This window comes from Mesocricetus auratus, unplaced genomic scaffold (genome assembly GCF_017639785.1).
Source record: "Mesocricetus auratus isolate SY011 unplaced genomic scaffold, BCM_Maur_2.0 Super-Scaffold_100006, whole genome shotgun sequence".
Taxonomy (NCBI): Eukaryota; Metazoa; Chordata; class Mammalia; order Rodentia; family Cricetidae; genus Mesocricetus; species Mesocricetus auratus.
In genome coordinates this window covers 78,837,672-78,851,448 of record NW_024429190.1, presented here as the reverse complement: position 1 = coordinate 78,851,448, position 13,777 = coordinate 78,837,672, and the positions used below count along the sequence as shown (strand labels likewise).

At 42.7% G+C, this 13,777-nt stretch overlaps 1 pseudogene; it reads left to right on the top strand.

Annotated features, from left to right (window-relative positions):
• Nucleotides 1-9,493: 9,493 nt before the first annotated feature.
• The window catches only part of LOC101822585, a 38,014-nt pseudogene continuing 33,730 nt past the window's right edge, over nucleotides 9,494-13,777 (top strand).

Below are 13,777 nucleotides of genomic sequence, written 5' to 3'. Positions count from 1 at the left end.
TGTCTGTTCAAATTGTTTCCCCACCATCTTAGTAAGAGTTATAAGAAGATGGTGAATATCTGTAGAGCAAACTACAGACTTTTAGACACACAATACATCATGAGATAAAGAAAAAGAATGAATTGTTCATTTCCCTTAAAATACCAGTGGTAACAAATTTCCTTTGCAATTGTGTTAATTTCAGTGCTTGATGAAACTTTTAGCCACCCAACATCAACTTTATTTACCTTCATACATTTGAAGAACAGCGATTGTACATTTTCAACCTGCCCCAAACACCATACCCTCCCTCTACAGACAGATGACATGACCAGCAGTTTGCATTTCACACTTGCAAATGAAACTGAAAGGATTTCCCAGCCCTGTCTACCCACACTCACCAGGGTCAGATGCAGGGGCCCAGTCAGCCTGTGCACAGGATGGGAGGAGAGTTGCAGCTCTGGCCATAGACTTAGACTTCTGCCAAGAGCTTTGAGGAGCCTCTGCTTTCAGGACACCTCTGCTCCCTGCCTTCAGGGGTGGGGACCTGGGTGGCTCCCAAACAGAAGAGGAAGTGAAGCACCAGGACTGGCTGCTGTGGAGGAGGGTTTGTGGAGGAGGGGCTCTGTTGGATGGGGGAGGGGCATAGAGTTTGTATGGTAGTAATAAAACAAGGCTATACTCCAATGGGACAGAGTAAGAGTCCAGGAATAAATCCATGAACTCTTCTCACCTAATGTGTGTCAAGAGTGTTAATAACACACATAGAAGGAAGACAGTGTCTTCAACAAATAGTGGTGGTCCAAGAAGGCATCCGCATGCAAAGAAGCAGAATTAGATTCTGTGCACCCTACAAACAAAAGTCAGCCAACAAATACAGAGTTAAGTGCTGCGATGTGAAACTGGACACAGCAATCCACCAGTGTGCATGTGCAAAGACATCAGATCAGCACAGGACAGGAAGAGCTGCATCTTCAACAGCCAAGGAAGACTCAGCATGGAGTGACAATTGGAAAATGTATAGCATGTCTGATACAGACATAAAGAAATCCTGTGATGTAAACATGTAGATGAACACAGCAAGCAGCTTGGTAAGTGGAATGACTGGGCACAGAAAGACAAATTCCACAAGGTCCCAAGAACATACAAATCTTAAAGTTGACTAGAAATAGCAGAATGTTGGCTATGCCTGTCTGGAGGAGGAGATGGTTTAGAAGGTAATGGACGAAATCCATAAAATTCCAGTTGCATAAGAAAGGAAATGTACAGGAAGTATAAAAACCATGATTTAAAAAAACAGAGTTTCTAATCATTAATCTGGACAATAGCACTTTTAGCTATGAAACAAAAAGTAGAAGAAACCCAATCAAAAGAGACAGTAGGGCAGAATTCAACTAAAAGGCTTCCTGCCAGGAGAAGAAATAAACAAGAAAAATAGAAACCAGAATGAAAGAGCAAAGTTTGTAAACTACATATTTTCTGGGATATATTCAAAATACATAAAAGTATCAGGTAATTCAACAGCAAAACAACTCAAATACCCAATTAAATATGAGAAAGAGCTTGAATATGTAACTCTAAAAGAAAAGCACACAATGGCTATTAAGCTTACAGACAGACAGTGAACATCATTGATCTTCAGGGAATTGGATGTCAAAATTACAATGAAGAATCATCAGAGGTCTTTAGGTGACTATATTACAAAGACCAAAGATAACAAGTTTTTAAAAAGTTAGAGAAAATTTGGACCCTATTTGCTATTGGATAGGACATAAATTGGTATGAACAGTCTGGAGAATATTAGAGCATTTACTAAAATAATAAAAATACAAGTTCTGTATGATCCAGAGATCTTATTTCTATGCATATGTATTGTTTAGTCTTGATTGTTGACTTGATGGAATTTTAAATCAACATGGAAACAAATCTCTGGGTATTTCTATCAGGGATTCTCTACATTAGGTTGTGTGGGAGACCTGTCCTAAAGATGAGTGCTCCTGCTCCATCTGCTGTGACTCGAGCTCATGGAGAAGGAGGAAGAGAACTGAACACGGGTCTTTGTTCCTTGACTTTAGGATTGTAGGTGAAACTTCAGCAACTGCTTCATGGTCCTGCTGTTTGCTTCAATGGGCTGTGTCCTCCTTAATTGTCAGACAAAACAAACCCTTTCTCCAATGAGTCAGGTTTTAGTTTTTTGTTTTCGTTTGTTTGTTGTCAACGACTTGGTTACAGAAACAGAAAGTAGACATGTGGTGATATATTACTTATGATTTAATAAAGCTTACTTGAGTGTTCGTGATGCAATGTCAGCTACAAGCTATAGAAGCCACGCAGTGGTGAAATACACCTTTAATCCCAGTAGCCATACTAGTTACTTATAGAAGCTAGGCAGTGTTGGTACACACCTTTAATCCCAGAATTTGAGAGCTATAAAAAGATAAAACAAAGCCATGCTTAGAGAATTTGTCTCCAATCACATTGAGGAAAGGCAGCATTCTGGGACTGGAGTCAGGATTGGTAGAAACAGGATCACCATTTCAGTCTGAGGTAGTGGTGAGAGCTGCTGGCTGGCTGCTTTGCTTCTTGGATCTTCAGCTTTAAACTTGAACCCTAATATCAGTCTCTGGGTGTTAATGATTGGTGCTACATAACAAGATAGTGTATATCCAGGGGCGTGGGAACAATCTTCAAAGGCCAGGCTCATCTGTGTGTTGATATCCCGGCTTCTTCCTCTCCCTGGTTCTGGGCAACCTGGGTCTGACTCCTCTTCTTCTGCCTGTCATTCCATGCCAGCCCTCTCCTGGCCCTGAGCCTACACCTTAGGGAACCTTTCCTGGTCATGGGGTCTCTTTAATCCTTGGCTTTTCTGTCTGCCCTGGGATCTCTCTTCTCCGAGCCTTCCCTGTCCCACTCACACCCCCTGTATCTGTACTCACAGGGTGATTGCTCCTTGCTGTGCTATCCTGGCAATAAGCTGACAGCTCAAATTTGCATGGCAACATAGAATATACATAAAGTGGCTATGTAAAGACACTGCATGCAGAAACCATGCTGAGATGCGACCAAGCAGAGATGGGCAAATGGAAGTGCCATGATTTTAGTTTCAAAGACCCTAAGTGTTGAGCTTCCTTTTTAAAAAAAATTAAATTAAAAACACTTTTATTTTACATACCAATCCCAGTTCCCTCTACCTCCTGTCCTCCCATGCCACCCACCAAACTCCTATCCCAACCACCCCCATCCACTCTTCTGGGAGGGTGAGGCCTCCCATGGGGGATCTTCAAGGTTGGTCACATCATTTGACAAAGGGCCTAGGCCCTCCCCATCTAGACTGAGAGAATATTCCTTCCATAAGGAATGGGCTTCCAAAGTCCATTCATGCACTAGGATAAATACTGGTTCATTGCCAGAGGCTCCATAGACTGCCCAGGCTTACCAACTGGGGTCTTGGTAAGGTTCTGTGCTGATTCCCAGCTGTCACACTGGGGTCTTTGAGTTCCCACTTGCTCAGGCCAGCTGTCTCTGTTGGTTTCACCAGCATGGTCTTGACCCCTTTGCTCATCACTCCTCCCTGTCTATAACTGGATACCAGGAGTTCAGCTCAGTGTTTAGCTGTGGATCTCTGCTTCTGCTTCCATCAGCTACTGGATGAAGGCTCTAGGATTGTATTTAAGGTAGTCATCAATTTCATTATAGGGGAAGGGCATTTAATGTAGCCTCTCCACTATTGCTTAGATTCTTAGCTGGGGTCATCCTTCTGGATACCTGGGCATTTCCCCAGTGCCAGATTTCTCTTTAAACCTACAATAATACCTTCTCTTAAAGTTTGTCTTTTCTTGCTTCCCTTCTCTATTCTACTCAGGGAAAAATACAATGAAATCTTGAAATTCTCAGACAAATGAATGAAGTGGGAAGAAACCATCCTGAGTGAGTTAACCCAGACACAGAAAGACAAACATGATATGTCCTGACTTATAAGTAGATATTACACATAGAGCAAGGATTACCAGCTAAAGTTCACAGCCCCAGAAGCTAGGAAACAAGGACTCTAAGAGAGACATACATAGACCCCCCAGAGAAGGGGAAAGGGACAAGATCTCCAGAGCAAATTGGAAGCAGGGAGGGGGCATGTGGAGATGGATGGAGGTAGTAGGAAGGGGAGAGGGGAGGAGAACATGAGGGGTCAGGAAGATAGAGTCCAGGGAAGAACAGAGAAGGCTGAGCCTCCTTCTAAACAACTCCCTTTCCTTTTAAGCAAGGCCTTCCAGCCTGTTATTTCTCTTTCCCCTTCTGCACCTGATCCATAGGTTAACACCTTCCCCTCCCTTCTCTCCCTTTCCCAATAAACTCCCAGTCAGTTTACTGAGTTTGAAGGTTTGGGCTTCATCTCCCGAAGCTGCAGCAAAGAACAACACCATGTTTCTTTCTCAATTATACAGAACAATCACAATGTTGATCGACTGTGAATGCTCCTCCGTGGCTGGATGGGTACTGATGATGTGGAATAGGAACACAGCATTTAAAAAGGACAGAAAGCCTGCCATTGGAAACACTATGTATAAACCTCAGAGCAGTGGATTACATGACATGAGCCAAATACAAAGATGCAGTGTTACTAATGCCTCTCTGGAGGAAAATGGAAAACCTGTGAATTTAGACACTGCTCTCAGTTGTCTAAAACCCAGGGAAGGAATAAAAGGATGGATTAACATGCAAGAAGACACAGGGTGGAGAGGTTCTTACCGCACCAGTGAAACACTTTATTTTAATCTTTGGAACCCAGATGAAGTTGTAAAGAGGTGCAGCATATGCCTACACACACACACACACACACACGCACACACACAGAGACACACAAACACAGCCACTCAATGAACCACATAACATCTCACACACAACAACAGTAGTTTTTGTTTTCTTTTAATCACTCAGTTCACCTACTTAAGAAGCCAAATTCATCTAAGTAGTTATTGTGGGACAAACATGTGCTTTCACTATCTGCAAAGTCAGCTCTCTCAAGAACTTCCAGAATGCCCATGGACTGCTGATAAGTTTCACCACTTAAAAAAAAGTGAAGCCAAGTGTTTGGACAGATGCCTCAGTAGCAAGAACATTCGTTACTCTTCCAGAAGACAGAATTTTGTTCCCAGCATCCACATCAGGCTGCTTCTGACTTTCTGTAACTCCAGCTCTGGGGAATCCAAAGTCTCTGAACACCAAAGATGTCTGTACTCACATGCATATACCACAGCAGACATACATACTACACAAAATAAAAATATCTCTCAAATATATAAACCTAACTCCTTAGCCCCATCCCCAAAATGTGTCCTAGGTGTCCCTGACAAATAAAAGTCATTTTTCATCCACTAAGATGGCCTGATGTCATCTACCTTCTTATCAAAGCATCCATCTACCTGAATGTTCCTAGTAGAAGTAACACTGTGCTGCCTGGGTCACCTTTCAAAATGGAAGTCCTTGTTCCATCAGTTAGGGAAGTGCTGATGCGCAACAGCTCTCATATGACGGCACTTTAAATGACAAAGGTGTCCAGGGCAGACTTCCAGTGGTGGGTAGGCATGAGAGAGGGAGCAACACCCTTGATCCAACAAGGGCTGGCTCATAAGTTCCAACCCAGCTCTCCTTCTGGAGGTCAGAGGTCAGAGGCGGCCCCACATCAGCTCTTTCTCTCTCCATCCTGCTTTTCTTCAGGTACTGGACTATATCAGAGTACACACAGGTTGGGTTCTCAAAGAAACTAGGAGGGTTCCAGAAGAAAAATCCTTTGTTTTGTTCACTAATATCTAACTACTCTGCCTAGAACCCAGGAATTTAACTGCTAAATAATTTTTTTTTGGATTGAAGTCATTCACCCAAATGGCAAGATATAAAAGCATGCCTTACCTAATATAATACATCCGAACACCACACAGTAATGGTGCATGTCTTTAATCCCAGCACTCAGGAGACAGAGGCAGGCATAGATCCAAGAGTCTGAGACCAGCCTGGTCTACAGAGCAAGTTCTAGGACACCCAGTGCTACACAGAGAAATCCTGTCTCAAAACAAAACAAACCCCAAAACAAACAACTAATTTTATCAAATAGTGAAACCTAAATGGATCAGTGTTTATCTCACCTGTGTAGTTCAGTTGTAGAACTTTGATCTATTAATACACAGATCAATCAGTTGTAAGGATCAGCCTTAGCCTATCCTACCTTTTCCACCTCCCCTAGGCCCTGGGTGTCCAGGAGGACCAGGGTGTGCTATGACTTGGTGGGATGTGGCAAGCACCACATAAAGATGCCTTTGGTTTTCTACAGAATCAGTGGGATGGGGTTTGGTAACAGGGATGGGAAGACTGAAGGGAGAAGGAAAGGAACTGGCATTGCTATCTAAAATAAGATTGTCTTTAATTTAAATAAAAAAGGAGGCTTAACAGATCAGGCCTTTGAAACTGAAGTCATGGAGTTGACATAGACCCAGCTCAGCAAGGTTTCTGCATGCAGAGTCCTTACACAACAAGGTTAATGCATGCATGATGTGGCCATGCAACCTTTGACAGTCTTTGAGCTGTCAGCATAACACCATGATATCAACAAGGAGCATGGCCAGAAGCAATCACCCTGTGAAAACTGATACTGGGGTGGGGGTGGGGCAAGGGAAGGTCCTCAGAGAAGAGAGATCCAGGGCATGGAGAGAAACCAATGATTAGAGAGGCCCAATGACCAGGAAAGGCTCCCTAAGGAGAAGACTCGGCCAGGAGAGGGCTGGCATGGAATGACAGCCAGGTGCTGAGGAGAAACCAATGGGCAGGAGAAGGAAAGGAGTCTGGAACAGGAACAGGACCAGGTTGCCCAGGACCAGAGGAGAGGGAGAAGCCAGGATATCAACACACAGAGGAGCCTGGCCCTTGAAGATTGTTCCCACACCCCTAGATTTACATTATCTTATTTATGTAGCACCAATAATTAACACCCAGAGGCTGATATTGGGGTTCAAGCTTTATGCTGAAGATCAGAGAAGCAAAGCAGCCAGTCAGTAGCTCTTACCTCTACCTCAGACTGAAATAGCGATCCTGTTTCCACCAATCCTGACTCCAATCCCAGAATGCTACCTTTACTCATCATGGTTGGAGACAAATTCTCTAGGTGTGACTTTGCTTTTTCTTTTTTTACCTCTCAAATTCTGAGATCAAAGGTGTGTATCAACACTGCCTAGCTTCTATAACTAACTAGTATGGCTGTTGGGATTAAAGGTGTGTACCACCACAGTTTGATCTCTATAAACTGTGGCTGGCTTTGCATCATGAACCCTCAAGCAAGCTCTATTAAATCATAAGTAATATAGCACCACATATTGTAGGGATGAGGCCCACAAAGCTATCTGTCCTAAGAGCGGGTATAAGGAAATTTAGGACAGGTGGAGGTAAAAGGAAGTGAAAGAGAAATGAATCCCTCTTCTCCTCTTTTCCTTGATTGGAAGCCTGCCACGCTTCTGACTCCCCAGCTTGTGTGTAAGTTCTTATTTTGGTAAATAAATATTTTACATTCCATATTGCATTGACCATCCACATTAGCTGGTGTCAGGGTATATAGCCCATTAAAGCAAACAGCAGGACCATGAGGAAGTTGTCGAAGTTTCATCTACAATCCTGAAGTAGAGGAACAAAGACCCATGTTCAGTTCTCTTCCTCCTTTTCCATGAGCTTGAGTCACAGAAGATTGAACAGTAGCACTCATCTTGAGGACAGGTCTCCCACACAACCTAATGTAGATAACCCCTCATAGAAATACCCAGAGATTTGTTTCCATGTCGATTTAAAATTCCATCATGCCAAAAATGAAGACTAACCACAGCTTATGTGTAGCGTTTAGTCTTTCTGTTCATTGCCTGGTTTTTGTGGTTGCTTTCAGCCCACAAATAACATACAAGACACTATATTAATTATGAAGGTGTTAGCATTGGCTTGGTTTCCTATCGGCTAGCTCTGACTTGATTATTAACCCATAATTACTAATATTTATTTTATAAGGACTTATCATTATGAGGACACACTCCTGCTTTGTCCATTCCTCCCGCAAGTTCACATGGTGACGACTCCCTTCACTGCATTTCCCAGAATCCTCCTAGACGCCTAGTCCCACCTATCTTGCTTCCCTATTGGCCAACAGTGCTTTATTTACATATACACAAGACTTCCCATTACTTACACATAGAAATAAGAACTCTGGATCACATAGAACTTGTATTTTTATCATTTTAGTAATGCTCTAATACTCTCGGGACTGTACATACCAATTTATGTCCTATCCAATAACAAACAGGGTCCAATTTTTCTCTACCTTCGTCAAAACTTATTGTCTTTGGTCATTGTACTGATGCTCACCTAAAGTCCTCTGTTGGGGAAGTCTTATGTCAATAAAGCACTGTTGAGCCAATAGGAATCTAGATAGGTGGGACTAGGAGTCCAGGAGGACTCTGGGAAGGAGAAACACAAGAGAGTTCGAGATGTAACGCCATGGGGTAGGAGGCCCGGCAATTTCTCCGGTAAGAGACATACTTAGATTAACAATTATGGGGTAATTACTTAAGTCAGAGCTAGCCAGTAAGAAACAAGCAAGGCCAACAGCTTCATAATTAATATAGCCTCCTGTGTGTTTATTTGGGACTGATGCGGCTCTAGAACCAGGACAGTGGGAAGGCTTCTCACAAGGAAAAAGCCTCCCTTTACAGACCTCTGATCATACATCTTTGCAATTTTGACTTCCTGTTCCCTGAAGATCAATAATGTTCACTACCTGTCCATAAACTAAAAACCATGTGTGCTTTTCTTTTAGAGATACATATTCAAGTTCCTTCTCATATTTAATTGCGTGTTTGAGTTGTTTTGATGTTGACTTACATGATATTTTTATGTATTTTGAGTATCTCCTAGAAAATATGTGGTTTGCAAACTTTGCTCTTCCATTATGGTTTCTTGTAGGCTTCAATGGACGCTGTAACGATACGCAACACACAATTACTGAAAGTAAAGCTAAGTATTTAATGTAGAAATTACTCACAAGATACCAAACCCAGAGGAGCCAAGCAGTTTTCAGCTGTCAGACCGGAAGCCGAACTCCAGGAAAAGAGAGCGAGACTTCCTGTGTGCTGTCTTTTATGCCTTCCCCCGTAACGCCCCCCTAAGTGGGCATGGCTAGTGACGTAGTTCCGCCTACGTATGTATACATCTTTACGTCCAGCCGTATACGTCTTTAGTCCTGCCTAAAGTGGGTGTGGTTAGCGGTGTGGTAAACCGCCCTTTTATTACCTCATCTGTGTGCGCCTCTAATAAGTCACATGTTTAATGGCGGCATGAGACTTCCTCCTACAGTTTCTATTTTTCTTGTTTATTTCTTCTCCTGGCAGGAAGCCTTTTAGTTGGATTCTGCCCTACTTGTATGTTTTGATTTGTATCTCATACTTTTTGTGTCATAGCTAAAAATGCTATTGTCCAGATTAATATTTAGAAACTCTGTTTTTTCTTCTCAAGGTTTTATGCATTCTGTACATTTCCTTTCTTATGCAACTGGAATTTTATGGATTTTGTCTAACAGCTTCTGAAGTATCCCCTCCTCCAGACATGGATAGTCACCATTCTGATATTTCTAGCCTACTTTTTAAGATTTGTATGTTCTTGGAACCTTGTGGAATTAGCCTTTCTGTGCCCAGTTATTCCACTTACCTAGCTGCTTGCTGTGCTCATCTACATGTTTACATCACAGGATTTCTTGTTTTGTATGTCTGTATCAGTGTCCCTTGCAAATGTATGGCATGTTTTCTTTTCCATTCATCACTCCATGCTGAGTCCTCCTTGGCTGTTGAAGATGCAGCTCTTCCTGTCCTGTGCTGGTCTGATGCCTTTGCACATGCACACTAGTGGATTGCTGTGTCCAGTTTCCCATCTCAGCACTTAACTCTGTATCAGCACTTAACTGCTGTCTTTGTGTACAGTGTACATAGGATCTAAATCTGCGTCCTTGCTTGTGGATGCCCTGTCTCCCCACCATTATTTGTTAAAGACACTGTCTTCCTGCTATGTGTGTTCTTGATCCTCTTGGCACAAATCAGGTAATAATTCATGAATTTATTTCTGAGGCTCTTACTCTGTCCCATTGGTGTATATCCTTGTTTTGATATTACTATACTAATTCTGTGTCCCTCCCCCACCTAACAGAGACACTCCTCCAAACTCCCTCCCCACTAGAAGCCAGGCCTGGTGCTCCACTTCCTCTTTTGTTTGGGAGTTGCTCAGGTCCCCGCCCCCTGAAGGCGGGCAGTAGAGGTGGCCTGGAAGCAGAGTCTCCTAGAAGCTGTGGGGAAGAAGTGAGAGCCCCAGGCCAGAGCTGCAAGTCTCCTGAGATCCTGTGCACAATCTGACTGGGCCCCTGCATCTGACTCTGGTGAGTCTGGGTGGACAGGGCTGGGAAATCCTTTCAGTTTCATTTGTAAGTGTGAAATACAAACTGCTGGTCATGTCATCTGTCCATTGAGGGAGGGTATGGTGTTTGGGGCAGGTTGAACATGTACAACTGCTGATCTCCAAATGTGTGAAGGTAAATAAAGTTGATGTTGGGTGGCTAAAAGTTTTATCAAGCAGTAAAGTTACCACAAGTGCAAAGGAAATTTGTTACCACTGATATTTTAAGGGAAACGAACATTTCATTCGTTTTTTTTATCTCATCATGTAAAATTGTCCAAAAGTCCCTAGTTTGTTATACAGACATTCACCAACTTTTTACAACTCTTACTCAGATAGTGGCGAAACAGTTTGAATGGACAGAGAAATTAAAGTTAAAACAGCCACACTGTAAACCTGTGTGTGTATAATACTAACTTCTCCTTTCTGGTGCGATACAGAAAATGCAATGGCTCAGCTAGTTTTATAATGGGAAAAGTCTAATAGTAACATATATTTGTTCAATAGTAACATGAACTTTCATATTAATATAAAGGTTAATAGTACCACATACGAAGCACCATGTGTCCAGGCCTGAACATTTGCACAGAAGGGCCCTTCTCATGGAATTAACATAACTCTCCTCCACCAGTGCATTCTCTTCAATCAACATGTAGTAAAATGCATACACAGGCTTACCTTTTTCCTGCACTTAACTGTGGTTAAGTATCTGTGATGGATTTGAAAAGAGGATAACTATGTTAAGTGTAAAATAAAATAAAAGGTAGAATGGAGAATTGTTGACAGAATTAATACCAGGGGCCCTCAATGCTGAGTTGAGTTACGTTTCAATGATTTATTTATCTTTATTTGATATCTTTGATTATTTGCTTGCATGTGTGTAAGTGCACTGCTTGCATACCTGGTGCCTTGGATGACAGAGAGGGCACTAGATACCCTGGAACTAGAGTTGCAGACAGTTGGAAGTCCCCTATGCAGGTTCTGGGAATGGAAGTCAGGTCCTCTGAGGGGTGGTAGGTGCTCCTAACTGCTGAGCCTTCTCTTCAGCCCCTTAAGTTTCATTCTTGAGACCATAGAGAGAAAGGGCTGATCAGTCTCACAGCTCAGGAACAAGAAGGGGAAACAGTCGCTTTTCAGAGAAGCTTCTCCTGGACTTACTTAAGAGTGAACATCTCTTATGTGTGTTAATATGGGATGGGGAGGAGACTCAAAGGAAGGCTATGCCTAGAACCATGCTATAATGCCAGCAGCAGTGCCTCTGTTAAGGTAACCTGAGTTGTCGTTTCCTTCCCTGAGTGTTACAGACACTCTTGATGAACGGGTCTTTAAGATAAACCAAGATTGTGTATGGATTAAGTGAATTTTGTGCCCTTTAAATATTTGTCAAATACTCATCTTAAAGTCACATTGCATATATTTTGGGAGTACCATGTGACATCTCAGTGCATTTGAACACTGTATGATCAGGTTGGGGCAGCTTTCCTGACACCCCAGACATTCTGTTGACTATTATTGGTTTAAGTTTGGTTTTATTTGTAAACCACATTACGTAGGAAATCTCAGAATCACATGCTTGATAAAATTAATTAGGATTAAGATGGATTATGAAAAGTAAAGAAATGGAAATCTTACCTTCCACACCCACACCCACGCCCCCTCACAAAGCTGAGTTGGTGCATAGAAAAGTAAAATTTCTCCTCCACAAAAATTATTGCCCAACTCACTTCAGGGTGTAAAACAAAAATTAACAGTCTATATGACTTTGGCCTCACACTTTTTCAACACAGGAATGACTTAATTATAACATAATTAGCATTACACACCTGACAGACTTACAGTGCACAATTCTGTGGCTATATGTACATTTAGAGGTATGCAAGCATGTTTCAAAAACCTACTCTGCTTATTTAAGTGCAGAAATACTTTTCCACAGCTGCTCTCAGTCTTTTCAGTGTGTTTTTGTGTGCATGTGTGTGTGGTGTGGTGTGTGGGTGCATGTGTGTGTATACAAGTGTGTGTGTGCATTGTGGTGTGTGTGTGTGTGTGTGTGCATGCGTGTGTGGTGTCAGTCTGTGCATCTGGGTGTGTGGTATGTATGTGGGTTTGTGTGTGTGTTCATGTGTGTGGTGTGTATGTATTCGTGTGTGTGTGTATGTGTTCATGTGTGTGGTGTGTATGTATTTGTGTGTGTGTGTATGTGTGTGTGCATGTGTGTGTGCTTATGTGTTACACCGTGTGTGGAGATCACAGGATAACTTTTGAAAGTCAGTTCTGTTTTTCCAGCTTGTTGAGACAGTCTCTCCTGGACTGTCTTCCATTATGGCAATCCAGCTGAGCTGGCCCTTCAGTTTTCAGGTAATTGCCCTGTGCTGGGATTTCAAAGACTTGCCACGATGTTCAACTTTTTGTGGTGTTCTTGAATTGACTCAGATCGCCAGTGTTGTTAACCCAGCTTGTTAATTGGCAGAGACACCTTGCTTGGGTCCTGGATGGTTTTCAGGGCCTTTTTCTTTGTATGTGGTTCAGAGGACCAAATCCAGAGACTTCCATCTGTTAGGCAAGTGCTCGGGCAACCCTGTGGCATTTCCAACATAGAAGCATTTCATCTACTTATAGGGTACTTTGACTTCTTCCTTTCCTCTCTCTCTCTCCCTCCCTCTCTCCCTCCCTCCCTCCCTCCCTCCCTCCCTCCCTCCCTCCCTCTCTCTCTCTCTCTCTCTCTCTCTCTCTCTCTCTCTCTGTTTGCAGCCTTCTCCAATGAGTCAGTTGGGTTACCCAAGTAGGGTCATGAGGATTAAGTAATGGCAGATAAAGAAACAGAGACAGAAACACAGGATAGATTCGGGAGGACTACTCAGTCCATGCCTTTCATGGTTATATACAGACTAGAGGCAAAGCAGAACAAAGAGCAGCATAGTCAGTTTACCAGCTCCCTCCTGCACTACCCTGGAACCTAGGAGCAGCCAGGTCCACTATCTATCCCATGGGTCCTGCTAGCAGCAAGCATCTTCATTCCCTATCTCTTATGTGCCTTTCGGCTGGCAACCGAAGCTTGTTAGTTAGATAATATGCTCTTTTCTGTGGACTTAATCAGAACTATCTCACAGCTCTCAAAGAGACTGAAACAAGGAAGCTTGTACTCTAATGCCTTATGTCTGAATAGACTCCAGGTGCAAACTGAGTCACCTGTGGGCTCCCACACTCTCTTTAGTTCTATTCCTCGGAGGATTCAAGCACTGTATTAAATAATAGTTGAGGTCTGGTCGCCCTTGGCTCTACCCTCTATTTAGAGAAACTAATTTGAGTTATTACGTATTCTGCATAATGCTGTAGGTAG